The sequence below is a fragment of the Pan troglodytes genome, chromosome 11, assembly GCF_028858775.2.
Source record: "Pan troglodytes isolate AG18354 chromosome 11, NHGRI_mPanTro3-v2.0_pri, whole genome shotgun sequence".
Taxonomy (NCBI): Eukaryota; Metazoa; Chordata; class Mammalia; order Primates; family Hominidae; genus Pan; species Pan troglodytes.
The window spans coordinates 75,010,953-75,035,271 of NC_072409.2; the positions used below are offsets into that span (position 1 = coordinate 75,010,953).

A 24,319-nucleotide genomic window follows, 5' to 3' on the forward strand; every position below is an offset into this window, starting at 1 on the left:
GTGTGTGTTTCTAGTAGAGATGAGGTTTTACCACGTTGGCCAGGTTGGTCTCGAATTCCTGGCCTCAGGTGATCCACCTGCCTCGGCCTTCCAAAGTGCTGGGATTACAGGCGTGAGCCACCGTGCCCGGCCCAGGGATGTTATTTTGAAAAGGATACCTTTTATTTAGAAAATAGTAAGTGGTTTTCTTAATAAAGATATCACTGTGTGCACTTGTATATTTTCCATCTTTTCAATGTGCAATGTCCTTTTCCCATTGGAATTTTGGTTATCTTTGCTACCTCCAGCTGGTATTTGCCTTTCAAGAACTGTGGTGCCAACCAAGTATATCTCATTTGTATGCTTCATATCTTGAGTATCATATTCACTCTTTGTAATTTGGAATAATACTTTGGACCTCCATGGCAGCTTTAATTTATCAGTGTATTTTTTCTGTAGTTACGATGGAATGATACATTTTACTTTTTTTCTTTTCATTTGAGAATGTGATGTTTTCCTGAACATTAAATTGATATTGTTGACAGTATTTTGTGTTATTTGGCAAAGCAATAGCCTGGGAGCATGACCCAGCCTCTCATTGACTCCTTTGAGTTTTATATTTCTAATAACAATTTGGAGAAAGAAATGTAACTTCTTTTCCATCTGCTTTCCTTTAGCATGTTATTGCTCTTTACTTTAAAAGGGTAGGTAACTGGTAGACATGCATTTTTATTGAACATATTTGTGAACTTATCTTTTATAATTTTATCTTGAAGATTTTAATAATTTGCTTCCACAGTTACCTTTCTCCCCCACCTCCTTTTTAACAGGTTTCCACAGTGACTGCCCTGGGGGGCTTAGTTGTTTTCCTGTGTTGCAATGTTCCAAATCGAGTTATGCTAAAAATATAAATATGGAATTTGCCTTTAAGCAAAGGTAAACCAGCGCCCAAGTAGCAATGGTTTGTTTAAATTTCATTGTTGACAGATGACAAATATTTTCAATGATCCCAAATACCACAGTTCATACAATACACATATTCTATGAAGAATCGGAATGTAACTCAACATTTTTCCAAATGGTGGTCTTCAAAATGTTCATCTAGGGACTTCAATAGCTATAGGAAGAAAAATTTGCTCCATGATCAAATATATTTGAGAAATGCAGCATACTCTTTTCTTTTGAAAAGGTACAACACTTGTTTACCCACTAAAGTCAGTAGTCCAGTAGTTTTTAAAAAACTGACAAATCCTCTCCTCTCTCTCTCTCTCACACACACACAACTTATTTGACCCAGTGTTTAGCAAATATTTAAGAAAATTTTTTTCCACACCATATCCATAAATACCATTTGAAAGAATGTTCTGTGTAATACCAGTTTGGGAAATTTGCTGTAAACTCATTGACTCGCGATGACCATATGTGGACTCTTGTGGGTTTCATTGTTGTATTCATGATGGGAATGTGCAGCATTTTAACACTATTTAAGCAACAGACTCTAAAACTCATTCTAAGAGTAAATAAAATTATTCTTGGATTCATCCATGTACATAAATATGATTGTGTTTCCTGAAAGAAAAGTTGAGGGCCATTTTACTTCTGTTAACTTGTCACACATATGTCAGAGGAGAAAGTTTGGCATATAGATTTATCTTTTAATCAGTAAGAATTGTGGCACTATGTCAGGAAGTCTTATCCTTATTATCGCATATTGTTGGTTATCAATGAAGTTGTAAGTATTGCAACTCTATATGTTCAACTATGCAGTGTTTTAGAGAAGACTTGGTGGAGCAGCTATAGCTTGTGAATAAACTATTCAGAAGACTGGAAATGTCTTATTAAAGGGAAGAAATTCTTCGGGAGCTAAAACATCTTTCGTGATCCTTATCTGATAAAAAATAAATCAAAGATTACAGCTTGTGTAATATGGAGAAAGCCAGAAATATCACTTAAACTAATTTAGTCATTTAAATGCCAAAGCAAAAGATAGTCTTTCAAAGAAATTTTGATAATAACAGAAAAGTAGACAAAAAATAAATCCACCCACAGTTATATCACCTAAATATAAACATTGCTAATACTTTAGGGGTACTTCCTTTCAGCCCTTTTTTGTACATTAGCTTTTTTTGTGTGTTTGTTTTGCTTTGCTTTGTTTTTAAACAGAGTACAGAGACATATTTACTGTGAAAGTCATAGATCTGCAACTTCAGTGCCCCTCACTTGTAAAAAACCCTCTTAAGGCTTGGGAGAGACACTAGCAATGTGTTATCATGGTCACATGTTTTTGTAAACTTTGCAGAAGTAAGGTCAATTAACTGAAATTGTTAAGACTGCTGTCTTTCTCCACTCAGACTTTCATCCGTTATGCTTCTTCTCACATCAGGTGGTAATGAAGTGGCAGCAGGCATTTTGGGGGGGATCTGGCTAAGAGAAGATGAGTTGTGGATGCATTTTGGTAGGTTTTGTTTCAATGGTTCACAGTCGCTTCTGTGGAAATGATGTCCAAGAAGACTTCTTTCTGCTGACCTGGCTAGTGTTCTGACTTGATGTTGCAGGGCCAGAAGTTGTATTGCAGTATGCACACATCCTTTGATGCATGGCACAGAAAATTGTGAGTAGCAAACAGGATCTGATATTTTTGGAACCAAAAGTTAATATGGGGAAAAGTCTTCCGGTCAGCCAACATGAACAATTGTTAAGTGCATGATTAAATTCTTATTGATGCCTAGTCAAATCGTCAGAGAACTGCAGAGAATTGCAATTCACCAGAATTATAATGACACTGAATATGTAATTCAAAATTCTGTCATTTTCACTTAAAAATTATATCACTAGAATTTTCCATGTTAAAGTGGCCTTTATAAATCTTTTATATGCTGCCATAATATTCAATTTAGCTTAAGTCAGCTCAGAGTTTTTTGTTGATATCCTATCTGTGTGATGAACTGTACTCCACAACATAGTTCTGTCCTGGACCAACTCTAACACAACTTTTCCTCTCTCGGTGCACTTTCTCTGGCTTTGCTTCTATCTCTCAAGTTCAGTGATTCCCTTTTCCTAGAATACCTTTCCTTTCTGTTTCTGCCTGGTAAATTACTCTCTGTCTTTTAAGATCTAGCTCATATCTCATCCTTTTGATCCATAAGGCTTCCTTGACTCCATGAATAATTAGTGTTCCCATAACACGCATCTGTGATTGCCCTCGTAGTGCATGATGGTTTTAATTTATCCATGAGCCTGACTCTTGAGTTTGTGAGTACATAAGTGAAAAAAAAAATCTTCTATTATGCTTCACTCCACTGAAAATGTTGCCTTCCACACTGCCTGAAATATAGGGTTATAATAAAATTTTATTTAAACAAAGAAGAGGGAAAGCACCACATAAATATTACAACTGTGTCCAAGAATATATTAAACAGCAACCATCTTCTAATAATAAGAACTTTTTTTTTTTTTTTTTTTTTTAGACAGAGTCTTGCTTTGTCACCTAGGCTGGAGTGCAGTGGCATGATCTTGGCTCGTTGCAACCTCTGCCTCCCAGGTTCAAGAGATTCTCATGCCTCAGCCTCCCAAGTAGCTGGGATTACAGGTGTGTGCCACCACACCCGGCTAACTTTTGTATTTTTGGTAGAGACAGGGTTTTGCCATGTTGGCCAGGCTGGTCTCGAACTCCTGGTCTCAAGCAAGGAGGCCCACCTCGGCCTCCCAAAATGCTTGAATTACAGGCATGAGCGACTGCCCCTGGCCTAATAATAGGAACATTTTAAAGATCTTACCTTGTTCTTATTTGGATAAAGATTAATTGTAAACCCTATTTTACTCTACAATTATTTCCAAGTTTCTTAGAAGAAATATAAAAGAGAAAAATATATGTTTCAAAATAACAAAAATTAGTAAGATCTTACCTTGTTCTTATTTGGATAAAGATTAATTGTAAACCCTATTTTACTCTACAATTATTTCCAAGTTTCTTAGAAGAAATATAAAAGAGAAAAATATATGTTTCAAAATAACAAAAATTAGTATATTAATTTTGTTAGGTTTGGCTGCAAATTTCTCTTTGTCTAAACCAAATAATGATGGCTTAGACAAGATATGTTTACTTTTTGCTAAGTTCTGGTTGGCATCAGAGACCCAGGCTCTTTCTATTTTATTGTTTTATGCTTATATGCTTATGTGGCTTTTATTCCCGAGGTCACCTTATGGTCTAAGATGGCTTTTTTTTTTTTTTTTTTTTTTTTTGCTTTTTCCAGCAATCATGTCCCAGGTAGTAGGAAGGAGAAAAAGGGAGGAAAAGCTACGCTGTTCCTGTAACTGCACTTTTCAGACTTAGTTCACATTTATTTATTTATTCCAGTTGCACTTCATTGACCAGTATTTAAATATGTGGCCATGTCCAGCTGCAATAAAAACTGGAAACAATAGTCTTTGTTCTAGACAACTGGGTACAATTTGGGGGTTCTTTTCCTGAGGAGGAAGGGAAATGTGAATACTGGAGAACAAATAGGCTCTTTGCATTTATGATTGGGAATTTTACTGATATATCTTCAAGCTTACTGATTCTTTTCTTGGGCTGTGTCCTGTCTATTGATAAGCCCATCACTTCATTTCTGCTGTAGTATTTTTTATTTTTAGCATTTTTTAATTCTTTCTTAGAGTTTTCATCTTGCTTATACTATTCATCTGTTCTTGCATGTTGTCCACTTTTTCCATTAGAGCCTTTAAAATATTAATGATAGTTTTTAAAAAAAATTCCTGGTTTGGATAATTCTAAAATATCTGCCTATCTGAATCTGATGTGATACTTGCTTTGTTTCTTTAGACTGTGTTTTTCTTGCCTTTTTGTATGCCTTGTAATTTTCGTTTGAAAACTTGAAATCATATATTGAGTAATAACAACTGAGTTAAGTAAACCTTTCATGTGAAATTTTATATTAACCTGGCTAGAAGTTGTGTTGCATTTAATATTGCTGTAGCTGTAGGTTTCAGAGGTTTCATTTTCTTCTAATGTCCTCATTTTGGCTCCTCTCTTGTGTTTGAGATTCCCTGAAAACTCCCTAAATAGGGTTGTGTCTTGTAGCTCTTTTAGCTGTAACCCATTTTTATTATACTGGAGTCCTGTTGATATAGTGGTAAGGTGAGGGGTGAAAGGTAATGTTCTATAATCCTATCACTAAGCATCACTCTTTTATTGGGCCTGTGTCCCTGGACTGTGAACTTCACAAATGTTTCTCAACATTTTTTACCCTTAGGTGAGACAAAGAGACTAGAAGGGGTAGAGTCAGCTAACTTCTCTCCTCCCAACACTGATGAGATTTTGGTTAATTCTCTTCCCTTGCTCAGTAAGTCATTATTATGGGGAATGCTTCGGGTTTATTCAAAATGTTTTACTTTTCCTTTCTCCCTGACAGAAACAAAGGCTTTACTTGACTCTTTACTATGAAAGCCTGGTTGGGTTCCTGAAAGTAATACTCATAAAAGTGTAGGGTCCCCTATGACTGCAGCCCTCAGGAGTTTCTCATTCTTAACAGTAATCTAAACTCTGCCCCCCATAATTTGTCAAAGTTCCTATTTAAATGTTCCCACCAATTTATGGCTCCAACTGCTGTTGCTTCGGGTAAGTTGATCTTGATTGTGATTCTCTCTGTTCACCTGTGTCTTCTGATTTCAAGTGGTGGTTTTTCATGTAACCTCAGTTCTATAGTAGGTCCAAGAACAGTTGTTAATATTCAGTTTGCTGAGCTTTTTCTTGTTGTAGAGGTGGGAGTGATGACTTCTGAACTGTTTTTTTTTTTTTGAGACTGAAGTGTCTTGCTCTGTCACCCAGGCTGGAGTGTAGTGGCATGATCTCGGAGAATAGGGTGAAGTAGTTCTCCATTTAATTTTTTTATATAGATAATTGTCCCAACACCATTTATTAAATATTCCTTTTTTTTCCATTGATATTTCTTATATGCTTACCACTTTCTATATAGTTGGTTTGTTTCTGGTCTCTTTATTCTGCTTTATTAACTATTTATCTACATCTGGCCAGTAACACACTTTTAAAAATTACTGTATCTATTAAGGTCAACCCTCTCACCTAATTCTTCTTTAACACTATTAAAGAAGAATTCTTGGCCTTTTGCAATAAGGATTAATTTATGTCTATTTGTCTTCCTTGCGTTTAAGAGGAGTTGTCAGTCTTTTGCAATAATGTTTTTCTTTAATTTTGGAAATTTTTCTATCATTATTTCTTTGAATATTTCCTCATAAACTTTTTTTCTCAACCTTTCTCCCTGTTTGCTAATTAGGTTATTATTTCCACATTGTCATTATTGTTGATATTTATATTGTGTAATGTAACAATAATTTTCACATGTATTTACACTTACTTTTACATTTATGTTGATTTAGTAGTCACTGCCATACTTTATAATGATGTTCTTTATTATTTTCTTGGATGGCTGCAATTTGTACCATAATACTTCTTCCTAGAAAGGTTTATGAAACTGTCTTGTATCAAATTGTTTTCCTGGGAGTTGAAAATTAATCATCATTTAAATTAATCAACAATTAAATTTATTTCTTTAAATTAATCATTAATTAATTAGTTACTTAAACTGCTGTTATGGGAGACTTCTATTTTATCTTTGAATTTTTCTGTTTGACTTTTTTTTAATCTTCTTCAGAATACAGTGAGTGCTCTTCTTTAACTGTCTTCCATAATTAACATTTAGTCTTTGTTAATTAACAAAACTAGTTCTTTTTCTTTCAATATGCTCAATTTTCTTAAGCTTTCTTCTACATGATCTTGACATTTTAGTAATTTCTATGTCTAATGTGACTTTCATGTTTTTATGCTTTGATTTTCTCTATCACTTCATGTCCTTTATAAAAAAAAGTCAATTCCCCTTGAACCTTTATGTTTTTTCTTTCTGCTCTCCTTTTTTTCTCCCCAGTGAGGCCATGCTTCATTTAATTTCTTTGATTTTCATTAAGATGTTTGATTATAATCTGAAACTGATTTTACCATAATTTTCTGATGTATATTCTTTATTGACCTTGTTTCATTATGTTACTTTTCTCTCTGTTCCTTTAAGTATGTTTACATAAATTCCATGATTTTGCCCCTCATTGAATGCTGGAAGTTTTCCTGCACCAGCTGTTTGTAGAAAAAAAGTGTAGGGAGAAGCTGAGATAAGCTGGGATATTAGGAGAATTTGCTAAATGGCCTCTGAATACCTTGTCACAGCACCCTGCTGGGTTGGTACGATTCTGTTCCCTAATAAAGAAAAATAATTCTGGCTCTTTGGTCACAGACATTGGTTGACAATTTACATTTTATTTACCTTCACTTATCCAAGGTCACAGCTCTGCATGTCATCCAGGTTTATTGTAAATCCAGCCTCAGTCACACCCTATTTCTTGCAAAATTAGCTGCTCTCCCTGTCTGTGGGAAGCTCCCTCTACTTGCCCACACATCCTGACCTTTTTCTACCAATTAAGGCATTTTAGTTTACCCCTCCAGTGGGCCATCTAGTCTGGAGAAGTTCATGTTAGCTCAAGATTTGCAGAGCTCAAGTTTCTCTTCCTGAATCCTCCCTTCCCTGTGCACTATTTCCAGTGCAGTCAGCAGCCCTTCTTTATAGACTGTGTTTTCCTTGTTACTTTAAAGGAGAAGAGGGAATAGATGTGTGTTATCGGTACTATCTTAAATAAGGAATTAGCATAATACATTGTTGATAAAAATAGTCAAGTTTGCCAACCATCAGTCAACATTATTACATAGGTTAACTGATGACAGTACTTAAATAACCAGATGTACTCTTTTTTTTTTCCTTACCACTTTAAAGTTTGGATTTTTTTTTCTCTCTAATTAAATCCAACAGGTCAAAACCTAATGTTAGAATTGATCAGCAAAGCTAATGCTTTATGGTGTGTCTAACGCCTACATCCCAAGAGCCTGCATCTTAACAATTCCCTTGCTTTTTTCAGGAAAATTGTTGTTTTTATTCCAAATACTAAGTGTAAATATTAAAATTTTTTTATTGGATTTACCTACACAGAAATAAATTGTTAGACTAAGACCTGAGTTCTGTCTAAATAATAAAAACTAATTGATATGGGGCTTTGATGCTACCTATAGGTCTATTTAAAACATTGACCTGAAAATAAATGACTCTAAATGTTTATTTCTTCACCAATCATCGGAACCAGCCAGGCTCTAGAGAATTAAATAATCTAAAAGTGGTACATTTTATAACAGCTGGTGGGATTTTTATTGACACCTTCACATGATCAATTCATGGTTGTCACCTTGCTTAAGTTGATCAACCTAATGTGTACGTGCAATGTTATAATTACCTTTCCTTTTGACAAGGATGCATTAAGTGTGGCTGTAATATGGGAACTCCTTTCAGCTTTCATTAACTCAATATAAATCCAAAGCTTGCAGATTCAGCAGAGTTGTCTATAGTGGCTTAATTGGAATTGCTGGACAAGAACATTGATTCTGCTTCACTCAGGTAAAGATGAAAGTAACTGCAACAATGGATATTGCATTTGAAGGTCATTGAGTTGTAGTCAGGCAAGGGGAGCAGATATTAAAACATACACGCACAAAATAATGGGATTTTTATTTAGCATCTCGCAAGTCTTGAGTAACATAGTATTAATTGACCTTGAGATTTCATTCTTTTGTGACTCATTGCATTTGCTTTTGTGTTTCAGATTAATATAGAATATTTTAAAGAAAGAGTAATACAGCCAATTTTAATCTCTGGGAAGTTTATGCAAGACATAATTTATTTGTAAACTTTATAATAATATGTGAATTAAAGACCCTTGTTAGTTTGGGATGAATCTAACATAAGGGCTAAAATCACTTTTTCATTAGCCTTCTCCTGATCTCAGGTTTACACCTAAGAGATTCTTCACTCCAAAGTCTTCATTTCCAAGCACAACCTGCTGGGTGCTGCGCTTTTCTGAGGTCTCCTCCCCACCTCTGCATCTAGCAATGCTCATGATGCAACGATTTCCTGACTATCCCATTCCTATCCTTTGCAAAGTTCACATAGACCCATTTGAGCACACTTTTAGTGGCATACCAAGTTTAAGTGCCAAAGTTGTGTTTTAGTTCTTTCATCCAGAAAGAAAACATCAGCTGTTTCAAATTTTAGAGTCCAGCTTGGGCAACAAGAGAATTGTCATGTCGTCGATTGTGTAGTAAGACACAGTGAGTGTCCAGCAATGTAAAATCAGTCTATAAATGAGAAGATTAAGACCAAAAGCATCGGGTTACAAACATCTCACTAAAGCCCCATTAGCAGGCAGAGAGCTCTCTGTGGAGCTAGAAAATGAGACTTTTCCCTCCTTTCTGCCCCATACATTAGTGCTGATCTCAGGAGCTCATTTTTGCACCCTTTGTGGCAGACAACCATATAATCAAAGGGTTCCCATTGCTAAATCATTTGAAAAGACAAGTAGAAATTAGCTTTAGCTAATTTAACTAGCCTTTGCCCCTCCTCCTGACCCTGAGGGTGAAGCACATTTTATCATTCATCCTCTGGGGGCTGGCTTATGCTGGCTCCCTTTCCTTTGGCAGTGATTTTAAGCAACCAAGTTCTTATTACAATTCTCAAATTTAAAATTAAGTTCTGATCACATCTTCTCAGGGCATACCTAAGAGGCACTGTTTATCCCCAGCCAAATCAATTGTTTCCTCAAGTGACTCATTCCTGAAAATGTTATTGTTTCTAATAACCAGCTCAAATATGTATTTTCATTAATCTTTTCTTTTACCTCCATTTCACACGTGTTGCTGCATGTCAGGCAGTTTCCACAAGGATCTGCCATGACATCATTGTGTGAGGTATGAAAAATTTTTTTTTTTTTTTCTAATTTAAGAATTACTTTTACTCAGATGGTGGCTGGGCTGGGAAATGTTCCCCATTGCCCTGGGAGTTTTAGGCCAAGGCTTGTGTGTGTTTGTGTGTGTGTGTGTGTGTGTGTGTGTGTGTGTGTGTTGGAAGGGTCTCTCATTGCCTATTTCTGCTTATATAACACACACTGGTTTAGGTAGGTGGAGTCAGAATGGGAAGAGGAAGTTACCTAAGTGTTTCTTGCATGCAAAGGTAAGCAGAGAATGCCCATCTGGGCACACAGGGCAAGGATGCAGTGGAGTGACCTCTCCTTTCCCCTCCAACTCACATGCTGGAGTTTAAAAACTGTATCAGGATGACAGAAACCAAGGGGTAAGACCACAGCTTCCTCTGGGGATCTTCTATAAACTGTAAGAACAAACACAGGTATTTTGTAGTTCTTTATCACAACGGGTCCTTTGCTGATGATTATAGGTTTTATGACTGCTGCTTTATGTCCTACAAATAGTAACAGGCATTTCCCTTTGCCCTACACCACAGTAAGCCACTGGCCTAGACAAGAAGCAACTCTGCACTGCTTTTCAAACATCATCCTCCCTCTCGACCGCAGGGACTATTTGGTTTCTATTCTACTTCTGGCCTTTCATATTCCTGATGGTGCGTTGGATGAAACCCAGCAGCCAGGCGTGTGAACGTGGTTGAAAAGACCCATGGAGGACCAACAACGCTTCCCCACAGTGTGGGATGGTCCCCTCCTGAGATGGCCCACTGTCAGCGGGACTGGTACATGAGTTGTTTTCCCAGCTGAGAGGATGGGTCATAAGACCCACTTATACTTTTTGTCCTGGTCTCTTTTTAACTAACTACACAATTGTACAATCCCTGGCCAGGGTCCATGACTGAGGACAGTGTTTTCCTGTGTAGATTTTTTTTCTGCAGCAAACATTTGCACTGAGCTGTAGGAATAGACGGGGCATGGCCACCGTTTTTCCAATTCCAGTGGGATTATCCAGGCAAAAACTTCAGAAAACGTGTGGGATTCTAGAGTAGGCCGAACAGGCTCATGACACATTCCCTGTCCTTACCAGATGCCAAGCACTGCATCCTGTCTGCTTCTTGAACAGCCCCTTCATTGTTTGTTCAGCTATTCTGCTGCATCTGCAGATAGCCCCGCCTGAGAAACAGCCTCAAACCAGGAGAGGATGGCGGCAAGCCTTAGAGAAACATGTAAGTCAAGGGTGGTGGTGGATGACTGTGAGGCATTTTCTTTTGCAAAAAATACCCAAACCAAAACAAGCAAAAAAGCTGCCAAATAACAATGATGGGTATTCATTACTAGGTTAAAAAACTGACTTATTGCAAGTTCAAAGCACTGTAAACAATCCCCATGTTTCTGTCTCTTTGGCTATAGTCAATATAGTTTGAAATGAGTCTGTGAAGACAAATGCTGATTTGGTGAATAAAAAAGATAATCTGAGTTTTAGAAGTGGGGATATTCAGCCACGTAAGACACAGAAAATAAGGAAGATTGAACTTGACATGTATCATCATCATGGTCAAGACCAGGGAGATGCTATCTCAAGGTCTTTCCAGCTCTTTAATCTATGCAAAAATGTATATGATTTTTAGGGGGAGATGTTGGTCAAAGGATACAATATTTCAGTTAGACAGGAGGGATAAATTCAAGAGATCTATTGTGCAATATGGTGACTATAGTTAATAACAATACATTGTATTTTTGAAAAAAATGCTGAGTAGATTTTAAATGTTCTCACCACAAAAATGATAACTTCGTGAGGTAATGCATGTGTTAATTAGCTAGATTTAGCCATTTCTTCACTCTGCAAAGTGAAGGGCATCATTGCAGTTTGGGAGCCAGGACTTTGAGAGGCTAGTAAAGGGCAGAACTTGGATTTGGATCAGGAGCCACCTTCTATCAGCCTTGCTTGGGCTACTGTCCTGCCTTGAGTGGCTGCAGGTGGGAGCCTGGACCTCATGGATGAGGCATTTGAATCCAAGCAGAACTTGGTGGAAAGGTAGAAGGAAAGAAGCGAACCTTCCATGGCCTTAAACTTAAGATAGTACGTGGGCAGGAATTCTGTCTACTCTCTCCCACTTTTTTAATAATTGGAGGAGAGAGAATAGAGAAGCCGTAACTAGGTGCCCATGTGGTAAAACAGCATGTTGAAATGGACATTTTGGCTAAGGCCCTAGGATGACAGATGTAAGAGACCAAATAATGTGCCAGATGGGGAGGCAGATGTTGAAAGCAGGTAGCTGAGCACCAGTTAAAAGCCCACCTTCCACCCCCACATTGAGCAGTGAAGAAGGAAGGAATTAGGAAAGATTTCTTTGGCAAGAATCATTGGTATACTATGAATCCTAGTGCTACCCCCCAACAGAAAGGGGAGATACAGGCGCAACAAGTCCAGTCAGTGAGCTTGATGTAGAGCCCCCACAGCTGGCTAGACAAGTGCTTGATTTGAACCTGAAGAAAACAAAGCTTGCTGCCTGCCCTGGTGGTGGGAGTGACAGAGGGGGCTGCTGGTGCCCTGGGCATGTCCTCCTAGAATTTGTGGTGGTGAAGGGTACATGAGTGTCCTCAGGACCAGATGTAGCCACACCAGAGACAGGGCTGGCATTTTAGACCTTGTCCAAGAGGGCCATTAAAAAAGGAAACAGACTAATTGTTGATTTAGGTGGTAGTCACAGAGGCTTACTCACTTGAGACATTTCTAGTAGCATGCTTATGATTTCTCCTTTTATTAAGTTTGTTACATTTCAGCAAAATTTGCTATTAAGAAAATAGTGAAGAAGTCTCATCAGAGAGAAGTTAAAAGCATACTAGTGGATTCCTTGGGGCTGCAGAAAGAGTAGCAAAAAGTTGGAGAAGACATCAACTACACCAAAGGAGTTTTAGGAGCTTGGTCCCCAGCAAAGCTCATGGAATCTCTCTCTGCAAGGAAGAGTCAGTTTTAAAAGCCCTCAGCCTGCTCTCAATGGGTCCTGCCTCCTTCCCTGCCTGCACCCCAACACTGGGGAAAGGAGAAACCTCCATTAGCAAGTTGGAGAAAAGGAGTTGAGGAAGGAAGAGGATAGCCCGGCCCCCTCCCTGACTGCAGGTTTTTCTTTTTCTTTTTAACAGTAGATTCTAGCGAGGGGAGGGCAAATCCCTGAAACCTTGAATGAAGTTGGAAGCCTTTACTAGTTTGTGTGTTTGGAATTCTAAGTAGAAATTGAGACTGTGTTTTGTGACTCAAATGACTAAGATTTTCTATTACCTACGAGTGGCCAAAATGTCAAGTATTCATCCGGGGGCAGGGTGAAAACTAGACCTACTGAGAAAGTTAAAAGACAAGGGGAAAACACAATAAACCTGCTGTATTTTTACCTCCAAAGTGTCCATTCAATTTACTGGCTGTAGTAGTTTGAAAGCAAGGTTCTGTGATACCATTCCAGAGTTGAGAGTAACAAAAGCTGATAATTGTAAATGCAGCACTATCCAATGGAAATATAATGCAAATTATATGCGTGACTTAACATTTTTTTCTGGTAGATTCATTTAAAAAGTAAAATAAACAGATAAAATTAATTTTAATAATCCATTTTATTTAACCTAATAATATATTTTCATTTCACACTGTAATCAATATAAATGTTTTTAATGAAATATATTACATTCACTTTTTATTTTTGTGCTTACCTTTTTGAAATCTGGGGAAAATTTTATACTTTCAGCACATCTCAGTTTGGACTAGCCACACATAAGGAACTCAGCAGCCTCGTGTGGCTGGTGGCTGCCATATTGGACAGTGCACTTAGAGGGTTTGGATGGGGTGGAAAATTATCTCAGATTACTATTGGATTTCATGCTTGACAAACGTTGAGGCAGTATCTCCAAAGTGAGCAAGAGGATGAGCTAAGATTCAGTCTTCACTTGTATTGGGTCTGATGAGTATACATCCAGATGGCTATTGGGCAGAAAAATAATGGGTGATGGAGGAGAGCTGAGAAGAGTCTTCATGAACTGTGATGCCACCTTACACATTGTCACTGGAAACTGACCCTAAGCTAAACAGGAAGAGAAGAAATTGAAAGAAGACCTGACCCAAAGGAGTAAAAATAAATTCAGGACACTTTTCTGCAGAAATAACTGCTGAGTTTAAGCATACATTAAAATGGACACAATATGTCCTCAAGGAGTTGTTACGGTCTGCACAAACCAGCATGCTTGTCTGAAATAAGTGTCCTGTACTGGGCTTAGCATTATAAACAGGGTAAGTCCTACTATTGTTCTGGTTTTGCTGATGAGGAAATTGAGACTGAGATAATATGAACCAAACAACCAACTTCTTGTTGATTAAAACATTATCCCTAAGGAAACCCTGAGAATCACTGGGTACAAGAGTCCCCCTGCACAGACGAGGAATCTGGGCTGCAGAGAGGAGAAGCAGTTGCCCAAAGGTTATACATAATCAGAGCTTCCTATGTTGTGTGTTAAGATTTCAGGGGCACCAAGATAGATTATTTGTCTCTTTAAAAAACTTACTAGAAAACAGAAGAGCATGTTTTGTGTGTCAGTAACCTCCCTATAACTGGACCTTGACTACGGAGATTGGACAGTGCATCCAGATTACTACAAAGAAGTTCACAGAATTGGGTTCAGGTTGAGCTAGAAGAATTCTGAGCTTTTTTTTTTTTCCTTTTTTCCAACATAAAGATTGATGGTTTGATGGTATGAAGTTTTTAGCATTATGTGATCTCCGACTTGTACTATAGATCTAACTACAGGTGATGGTGAGAGTTGTGAGAATTTTATATAGGCAAGGAAAATTGAGGCAGAGGCCAGAAGAATGGAGGTCTCAGCCTGACCCTCAGCAAGCTCTGAGGGTAATTTGGGCTTTAATTGGGTTCTTAATCCCTGATTTCCATGTACAAGGAAAATTCCAATGACAAGGAAAACTCCAATATGTGGGATCATCCTAAGCCCATCCCAAAGGCTTCACGATTCATCATGGCTAAATGGAGTTTGGACACTTTAAAATAAATGAAAATACTTCATTACATCTGAGCAAGTGGTATTTGAGTCAGGTATATGAGGGAGTAAAGAGATAATTTTTCATTTGTTTTTCTTTTTGCCTTTTTTTCTGAATCTGATTTTTATAAAATGGCTTTGAAGATAAGTGATTTCTAAGGACTATTGCCCTCATGTGGGCTACGCAAATGCATTAATAATTTGATCCTCAGTTTCCTCTCTATAAAATCGTAGAATGCGATGAGATGAGCTTGAAATCACTTCTTGATTTAGTACAGTATGAACTTTCTATGCACATATGAATGCAAAGAATGGAAACATCTTACAAAATACAAAAATAAAGATTAATTTTTTTCAGAAAAAAATAATTTGCTAGAGAACAAAAGTGACAGTGAGGCTCTTTGGTTTACCTTTTGTTCTGTTTTGCTTTGTTTTAAGATGTCAAGCCCTTTTTTGTATGGAGAGTGAAAAGTCTTGTTGGGATGGTGATGTGGCTGTGACTGATACTGCCGTGATCTCGCACACATGAGCCAAAGCCTCAGGATGGTTTTGATGAGAAAATTGGGTGAAGGTTGGGGAGCGAGACCCGAGGTGCAGGAACACAGGTGTGCTGTGGCCAGAAGTGTGGCATGAGGAAAGAAGGGAAGGTGGAGGAATTGGAGGGTGAGAACACTGGTCATTTGCCAAGGGCCTTGAGAAATTGGTACATATTCATTTTGGTTGATGGGTGGGGAGTTTTAAGAGAGAAATGCAGGGGTGTGAGAGGTGCTTTGTAAGGTGAGGAGTTAGACTAAGAGGAGTTAGTCAAAATGAAACCAAAAAACAACAACAGGAAAATAATTGGCTTGAAATAGAGGTCCAATAATTCTCAAATGTTGTTTAAAATTGCAGTTCTGTAGGAATTTTGAATACAAAAAATTCAGAAAGGTTGCATACCAGAGCTGTCCAATAAGGATATAGTATGAGCCACATATATAACTTAAAATTTTCTAGAAGCCACTATTAAAAAGTAAAAAAAAAAAAAGTTGGAATTAATATTAATAGTATATTTAATTGAAAATAATATATAAATACTATTATCTAAATACATCATCTACATATAAGTATTAATGAGATATTTTATTTTCCTTTTCTTATACTAAAATATGTCTTCAAAATCTGGTGTGCACTTTGTACTTACAGCTCATCTTAATTTGTACTGGACACATTTCAAGTTCTCAATAGCTACATGTGGTTGGTGGCTGTTATATTGAACAGTGTAATTCTAGACAGCTTCCTCTGCATCATCACATTTTTGTCCTTTATTTAATAAACTTTAAAACAAAATATGATTACTTTTATGTAAAATTTCAAAATGGGCAATGCTAAACAGTTGCTTGCTTAGGGATGTATAAGTAGGTGGTAGAATTAGAACAAAATGCAAGGAAACGATGATCACAAAGATAAGGAGAGTGTTTCCTTTATTCCACGGAAGTAAAGAAGAAGAAAATTAAAATCTTCCCTAAATCTCATCAAGTAGAGACAACAACTGCTAATTTCCACTTGCACCTTTTTAGGAAGGGAAGAGCCTGGAAGGGAATGATGAGCAGGTTGCATAGAGGGTGACAGTGTGGTGCCTGCTGTGCTGTGGGCCCTGGGCATTGCCCATTGAATGGAATTTTTCAAAGTCAGACTTGCAGTATATCAAGGTCTCAGACAAAAGAAAGTGGGAGCATTTGAAATAGGAGAGAAAGGCAGACAATAACAGACCCTTGGCCAAATCTGATGATGAGCATTCCCATGGGGCAACACCCTAAAAGAAAAGAAAACGATTAAAGACATTGACTTTTTTTCCTCTTTCAGACATGAACTTAACCAATTTCCTGGAATTTTCAAAAGAATTTACTAGAAAAGGCAACAAAACAAGCCAATAACCTCACAAACCATTAGGTACTCAGGGTTTCTGGAAGGGCAGCTCTAAATGCACAGTCTATATCCAATTTGCACTGTCATCTTGGAATGGGAAGAACATTGGAATGACAAGTTAGATTGAAAAGCTGTTAAAAGCCAGAAAAATAACGAGTGTCTAATCCATGAATGGAAAACTGTCAGTCCCTTATGTCTTTCTAAGACTTGGCTTCATGGTAATTCAAGCACAACTCCTTAGTTTTCAACCAGCCCTTAATTGCAAAGAAAATAAACCATTCAGAGAAGAGGAACAATGGACCTCACTTTGGTGTCTGCAGTGGGTAAATTTGGGATAATATAATTTATTTTGGAGATCTGTACAGAGGTATGCATCTACAGATGTGAAGCCTGGCTGGTGATTTTGGAAGTTAAATCCCTTTGCTTTATGATGATGACCGTCAATGACCTTGCTCTGGGCATCACACTGGAATGTGTATCCCTGGATAACAAAAAGATCCCTGGAAAAATTATCACTCTGCTGCCTATATCCCACCCTCCCCTGCTTACTATCAAGGATTTGTGTCTGAGTAGTTGGCCTCCTAGGCTAAGAGAGCTGTCTCAAAGCTTGGGGTTTCCATGGCTTCTCTTTCTCTACGCTGAGATCTGGGAACCCCCATGAAGTCTAAATGGCAGCTGGTGGTTGTTGGTTACATTAAGGGAAAGCCTAAGAGAAACGTGGAATATATAAAAGCCACTACAGCATGGAAGCCAGCGGATCCCCTCTGATTCTGGACTCAAACACTGTAGGAGCCCTCTGTCATGCCATAAAAACAGCTGTGAGCAGCAAGCCTGGGGACGCAGATTTGCGTCAACAACTCACGCACTCACAGCAGTCTTAGGAACACCGGCTTTTGATATCTCGGTAAAGGCTTCTTGCTGAGAAGTTTCCAGTGCTATGCCAAGTAGATCAGAGAGGTGTTTTCTTCTCTGCCTATCTCACTGCAGCCTTGACCATGTAGCTGAGGATGGTTAGACCTCAGAAATGAGGTCTGCTCCATCAAGTCTGCCAATGCCCTGCTCTATTTATCCTCCCCCTGCTGGGCATCCTGGCTTCTTTTATTGCTGCCCATGTAGATGCACTCAGAAAGGCACACACTATTGCCTGCTGCAGAAATATTTACAGTTCCTGGAAAACCAAGTCAACAGAGCACGCAGTGGGGATGTCAAAAGAGCATCAGGGAGGACTTAGAGCTTGGGCTCTGACCTTGACTCTGGCATGACCTCACTGAATGACCTTGGGCAAGACTCATCACCTCTCAAGGGTTCAGAGAAACTGGGGTGAACTAGTATGATGGCTTCAAAACTGGGCTCTTGGGGAGCATAGTGGCATGTGACTGTAGTCCCAGCTACTTGGAGGCTGAGGCAGGAGGGTTGCTTGAGCCCGGGAGTTTGAGGCTGCAGTGAGCTATGATTGCACCACTGCATTCTAGCCTGGGTGACAAAGTGAGACCCTGTCTCAAAAAAACCAAAACACAAAAACAAAAGCAAAAACAATCCCTGGTCTCTTGGGTCTTTGGAGTCTGCTCAGGGGGCTGCTGGGAAGTGGAGATAGGGCAGAGAGAGGGGAATTCTAGCATCTTTAAACCATCCCAAGCAGAGCAGGTCTGCTTCGGTGTGTTCACTGTTTTACTTACTGGGGTTCCTGAAAAGCTTTTATTTGAGGAAAGGGTTACAAGGCTTAAACGTTTTCAAAACCACTTAAGTAGATGATCTTCCACTTACCAAGTTCTGATTATATGATTTTCCCTGTTTGTTAGTTTTGGGACATTTTGCAAAGTGTTCTGTTGATGGCTGATGTAGCAGGCTCCTGAATGAATTTTGCATTCAATAATTACTTTTCATTAATAGCATATATTAAAGACTATAAAGAGACAGATAATGACTTTTTGTCACTTCTTCTAGAGGATGGCTGTTGTCTTAGGAATGATATTAGTGGCCAGCTCACTAATGGTTGGAACGTATAATTAGAACTCGAGAATCTGGTGCTTGTCATGACTGTGCCACTAATCATGGCTTTGAACACATCATTCGCTCTTTTAGGAGGGAGGAAATATATGGTATGATTAAGAACTTGAGACATGAACCTAGATTGCCTGGGTTCAGATCCCAGCTCCGTCACTTATGAGCTGTATATTTTTTGACAAGTTACTTCATTTCCATGCTTCAGTGTTTTGTTTTGTTTTGTTTTTTGTTTTTTGTTTTTGTTTTTTTTTGCTGTAAAATGGAGATGATAATACTGCTTACATCATTGGGCTGTTATGAGAGTTGAGTTAACTCATGCAAAATGATTAATGGAGAGCCTAGAAGAAATTGCATTCCTCATAAACATTAGCTATGGTTATCTTTCGGGACTTTTTTTTTTTTTTGTCATGTATAATATGAAGGGTTGGGTTGGGTACCTGATGGCTAAAGTCAACGAGTTTATTAGACTGCAGACCTCTGGGTTCAGAATTGTATTCTTAGGGTCTGGAACAGGGCCTGGCAAACAGCAGGTGCTTATTATATTCTTGTTGACTAAATGACTAACATTCTGCTTTTCTCATAAAAACTGTGTAAGAACCTATTTGCAGAACTGTTACCTCCTAAAATTAAAAACATTCAGAGTGCTAAGATGAATAAAGTGAGAGCATAAAACTTTTAGTCAGGGTCCAGTCATAAAAATGGAAAAGCTCAAGCCACAAATAGTTCAATGGACACAATTGAATATGGAGAGCTAGTTATAAAGAGGCCAGGAGAGCTAGAAAGCCATGGTGAGGCTGCCCAGAGATTAGCCGCTACCACCCCTAGGTGGGTGGAGGAAAAGTGAAGAACGGTGCTCCCGGGACTGCGGAGGGAGGTGCGCTCTAGCCCTGCTGGATTTGCAGGCTGACCAGAGAGCTCTCCCACCTCCAGACTCCCACTGGTGCCTCCTATTGGCTAAATCCATCTCCTAAATCCATCCAGTAGAGCATCATGGCCTTAAAAACAAAAGGTGTCAGTTACAAGGAGTGGGTCAGGAGTATTGTTTTCACTGAGGCAAGAGAGGATGGGAATTGTAGTTTGCAGGTGTCAGCCTCCCTGCTCCACCCCAACAGTTATCCAGAGAGGTGCACGGGAGGACAAGGAATGGATCTGGGGACAATGGGCCCAGGCCCAGGACCCCAACCAGGGGGTGTGTAGTAGTCACGTTCTAGATGAGGTGGTTGGCAAACTATGGCCCTTGGGTGGCATCCAGCCTGCTGCCCATTTTTATAAATAAAGTTTTATTGGAACACAGCCACACCCACTCATTTCCATACTGTCTATGGCTGCTTTTGTGCTACAATAGCATAGTTTAGTTGTAACAGAGACCACATATCCCCCCCAACCCTAAAACATTTAGTATCTGGCCCTTTACAGAGAAAATTTGCCAATCTCTGTTCCAGATTACGTCTAATCCTCACAACCACCTGCTAGGTAAGTATTTTTACCCTTCTTTTACAAATGAGGAATAGGCTCAGAGATGTATCTGACTTGCCTGAGGATGAGCACACTAGGCCAGAATGGAATCTGCGTTTCATCTTCATCGGATCTTTTACCAGTTTCCAACTCTTTCCATTGCACCCCTCTGCCTTCCTAATTTAAGGAATCTGGTCGTGGTGACAGGTGCCCCACATGTCTTCCTGCATCATCTGAGCCATCCTCGGCCCCTGCACCTCTGCTGAAACAAAAGTATACCTTGGTTTGCTATCTCTCTGTGACATGTCTATGTCCCCTCATCTCACCGTCAAATTCACAGAATACGCAGGAATTGAAGATTGTCTCAATTGGAAGCAGCCTTGGGTCATTTCCTAGGAGTGATTTAGAAATGTTCTGCAGCTTGAAGCTGCTTGTTGGACTGTCCTTTCCAGGTAGGCAGCTGGTCCTTAAGAAACTCACTTTTTTCCTTTCTTCTTGTTTGCACAGTCATCACAACTAAGCAATAATAGCAAAAGATTTGGGAGAACGTCTCTGACATAATGGAAATCAATGTTAAAATGAGATTGGCTTTACAAAATAAACAGTATAGTCAACTCTTTAGGAATGCTTCTCCTGTAAAGCTAAGTACACCTGGCTGATGGAAAAACAATCCCTTCAGAATGGAATATTATTGCCAACACTTCCCTGCATTGCTTGGAGATTCATCTTAGGCAACAGTATTTATGAGTCAATCTGGGTAGTCTTTGTATAACAACAATAGCAGCAGGAAAAAGCTCTTGGAATCCATGTGAATTTATGTTTACTGGAAATTCCGAGTAACTGTAAGCTAGACACTGCTTGCATTTGCTTTGTTCACACAGATGGCAAAAATTGCAGCTCTGCGAAGGACTTAGAGAGGTAAATAGAATGCTTGTGAGATTAATAAAATGAGGATTTACATGTGATGACACATAAAAAGGCAGCACCATGGCTATAGTATTATTTGACTTAGCATTTAGCCGACACAGGTATTTTTATAATGTATAATGTGCTCTCTTGCCTCAGCGAAAACAGTACACCTGACCCGCTCCTCGTAGGGTAACTGACACCATTTGTGTTTTTAAGGCTGTGATGAAGCTCTACTGGCCACCCAGTCCCTCTTCCCATGACCATTAGAGGTTTGGAATGACTTAGCCTGCACTGCAGGGAGCTGGCAGATGGCTGTGGCCACAGGAGGGACTGCGGGGGTGCCTGTACCCTCGCGGCAGGCAGCAGGCACTTGCTTCTAAGGGGCTCTGGAGCTCAGGAATCTATTTCCATTTTGGGGATCCTGGGTAAATGTCTAAACCCCTAGATACAGAAGTTCACAACTATTTCATAAGAAGCAATATGATGGTGTAGGAAAAGCTTGGGCTTCAGAGGCCGAAAGACATGAGTTCGAATCCTGCCGTTATTAGCCAATCCTCTCATGAATCTGATCCCCTTTCCAGGCCTGAGAGGGAGGTGGGGAGGCCTATATGACAGCTGAATAATTGCCCTCAAAGATAACTAAGTCCTAATCTCTGGGATCTGGGAATGTTACCTTATATGGAAGAAGGTCCTGTGTGGATGTTGTTAAGTGAAAGGTTTTGACCTGGGGAGATTATCCTGGGTGATCTGAACGGGCACTAAATAAAATCACAAGAGTCCTTCTAAGAAGGAAGCAGAGGGATATTTGACACACAAGAGGAAGAAGACACTGTGACCACAATGGAAGCAGGAGGAGACGTGAAGATGCCACACAATTGCTTTTGAAGATGGAGGAAAGGACCACGGAGCCCAGGAGCACAAGGAATGCAGCAGCCTCCAAGTGAGAAAAGGCAGAGAAACAGATTCTCTGCCCACCAGACTCTGGAGAGACTGTGGCGCTACTGACGTCATGATTTTAGGCCAGTGAATTTGACTTCTGACTTCTAGCCTCCAGAACTGTAAGTGAATAACTGTGAGCTGCTTTAAGCCACCAAGTTCATGGTAATAATTTGTTATAGCAGCCACGGGAAACTGATACAGTCTCCCCTCATGACTGTGTGCATCAGAATCATGCCTAAGAAAAGATGCCAAATCAATCCCCCAGATCATGCCCCACACAAGGGGGCAGGACCTGAGGTCAGTCATCTGAGGTGATTTTGAGGGCAGCATGTTATAACAGAATAAACTCACTGGCGCTCCCAAGTTTATGCTAGAATGTAAGAAGCTGCTCCCAGCATGGGCACTTAGTGTCTGGCATGGATCAGCCCACCTTCCCCTGTGTTCCATCTCCCTGCTGTCTTCCTTGGACCTTCCTGGTCTTCCACCCGACCCTCTTGTCTGTTCAGCCCACTTGGTCTGCAGCCATCTCTTTCCTGCCAACCTGCACCTCAGGTTCCAGGATGGTGGAGAGGGCACACCCAAGTCCCTGGTCAGGAACTGACCCTCTTCCATTCTGTCCTGTCTTTGGCTTGGGAGTAAGGGTCAGAGCTGGTGGGTGGGAAATGGCTGGATGGTTTTCAGGGAGGAGGCCAGTCAGAAGCACCTGAGGACTCAGGGGGAGGAAAAAGAAGATGGGTTGGAGGCAAAGGCTATGTGCCCAACCCATGTGGCCTCAACCTCAGGATAGTACTTTTGAGCTCAGGAGAGCTACTGCTCCTCTCCTCTCCTCACCTGAAGGGATCGAAAGGAGTTCCCATAGCACTTAAGGAGGCTTGGGACAATGGCTTCACTGCCTAAGGAGCAAGGGTGGCAGTAGGAAGTCCCTGTGGGGCTTCTGATTCTCATGTGGGAGGTCTAGACATAGGGCTGAGGTTAAGAATGACCCACAGAGAGGCTGGGCACGGTGGCCCATGCCTGTAATCCCAGCACTTTGGAAGGCTGAGGCAGGTGGATCAACTGAAGTCAAGAGTTCAAGACCAGCCTGGCCAACATGGCAAAAACCTGTCTCTACTAGAAATATAAAAATTAGCCTGGATGTGGTGGCAGGCACTTGTAATCCCAGCTACTCGAGAGGCTGAGGCAGGAGACTCGCTTGAACCTGGGAGGCGGAGGTTGTAGTGGGTTGAAATCATGCCATTGCAATCCATCCTGGGTGACGAGTGAAACTCTGTCTCCAAACACAAACAAACAAAAATAATCACCCAAAGACTTCTTTCTTTCGGTGCTGAAAAAAGGTCACACACACACACCCCTCAGGGCTGCTTAGTGTAGAAACATTAGTATCCCTGGGAACAGAGCCCTAGAGAACCATCAGAGTGGTTAAAAACAACAGTCCCCACTAATGCAGCAATAACCACAACAAAAGGTTTATTTCTCTACCTTCCAAGAAGTGCAAGGTTAAAGACCTTTACAAGAAACTTCAAAGCTTTTCTGATGTGCTCAAGGCCTCTGGCCATCTGTTTGCTCAGGAGATAGGAACTTCTACCTGGAGAGAGCACAGCCTCAGGTTAGAAGGAATCAGGCAGACAAGTCTGGCCCAGAACTGAGGGCCCCACCTCAGGGCAGCATGATGTTTGCAGCTCAATTGTCTCCTGGCCCAGCCTGCAAGGAGGAGCTGGAGGAAGGGTGCATTAGGATGAACTGCAGAGCCTCTTTCCTGTCCTTCAACTGCCCTTCTCCTACAGAATCAAAGGTCGTGTCATGTCACTTCTCCAAGATGTCCATGGAAATCTGTTATATTAATAGTGGGCCTAGTGGTTCTTCTACATTAGACCTGGCACAGTGCCAAATGATCCTCAGCCCAAGGATGAAAGGGTGGTTTACTATGAATAGTCACAGCCCTGCTGTCAGGAGAAAGTCCTCCCTTATATCGGGCTAAGCAGTGCTGAATCTAGGAATGACTATACTCTCCTTGGTGAGCTAAACCAGTGGATAAGTCACCTACAGCCTATACTGGTGGAGAGATTGGGCTGAAATTCAACACCAATACTTTTGTCTTCACCCTGTGGCCAGGCCTCACAGATGTCCTCTCCAGGTTCAGCAGTGACTGAGCAGAGAAAGGCTTCAGCATTCAGTTTGCAAGATGATAGCAAGGAGGAATAAGGAGAGGCAGAGAGTCCCAAGGGAGGGA

The 24,319-nt window shown here is 40.0% G+C and overlaps 1 long non-coding RNA gene across 3 annotated transcripts in view; it reads left to right on the plus strand.

Annotated features, from left to right (window-relative positions):
- The window catches only part of LOC107976696 (uncharacterized), a 188,303-nt gene that overhangs the window by 78,465 nt on the left and 85,519 nt on the right, over positions 1 to 24,319 (plus strand). Inside the window, exon 4 of one of the 3 annotated variants that reach the window (XR_010148711.1) lies at positions 5,232 to 5,321. The exons of the other annotated variants lie outside the window; for them this stretch is intronic. This is a non-coding gene — a long non-coding RNA (uncharacterized LOC107976696). The remainder of the gene's footprint in view (positions 1 to 5,231; positions 5,322 to 24,319) is intronic. 3 annotated transcript variants of the gene reach the window in all.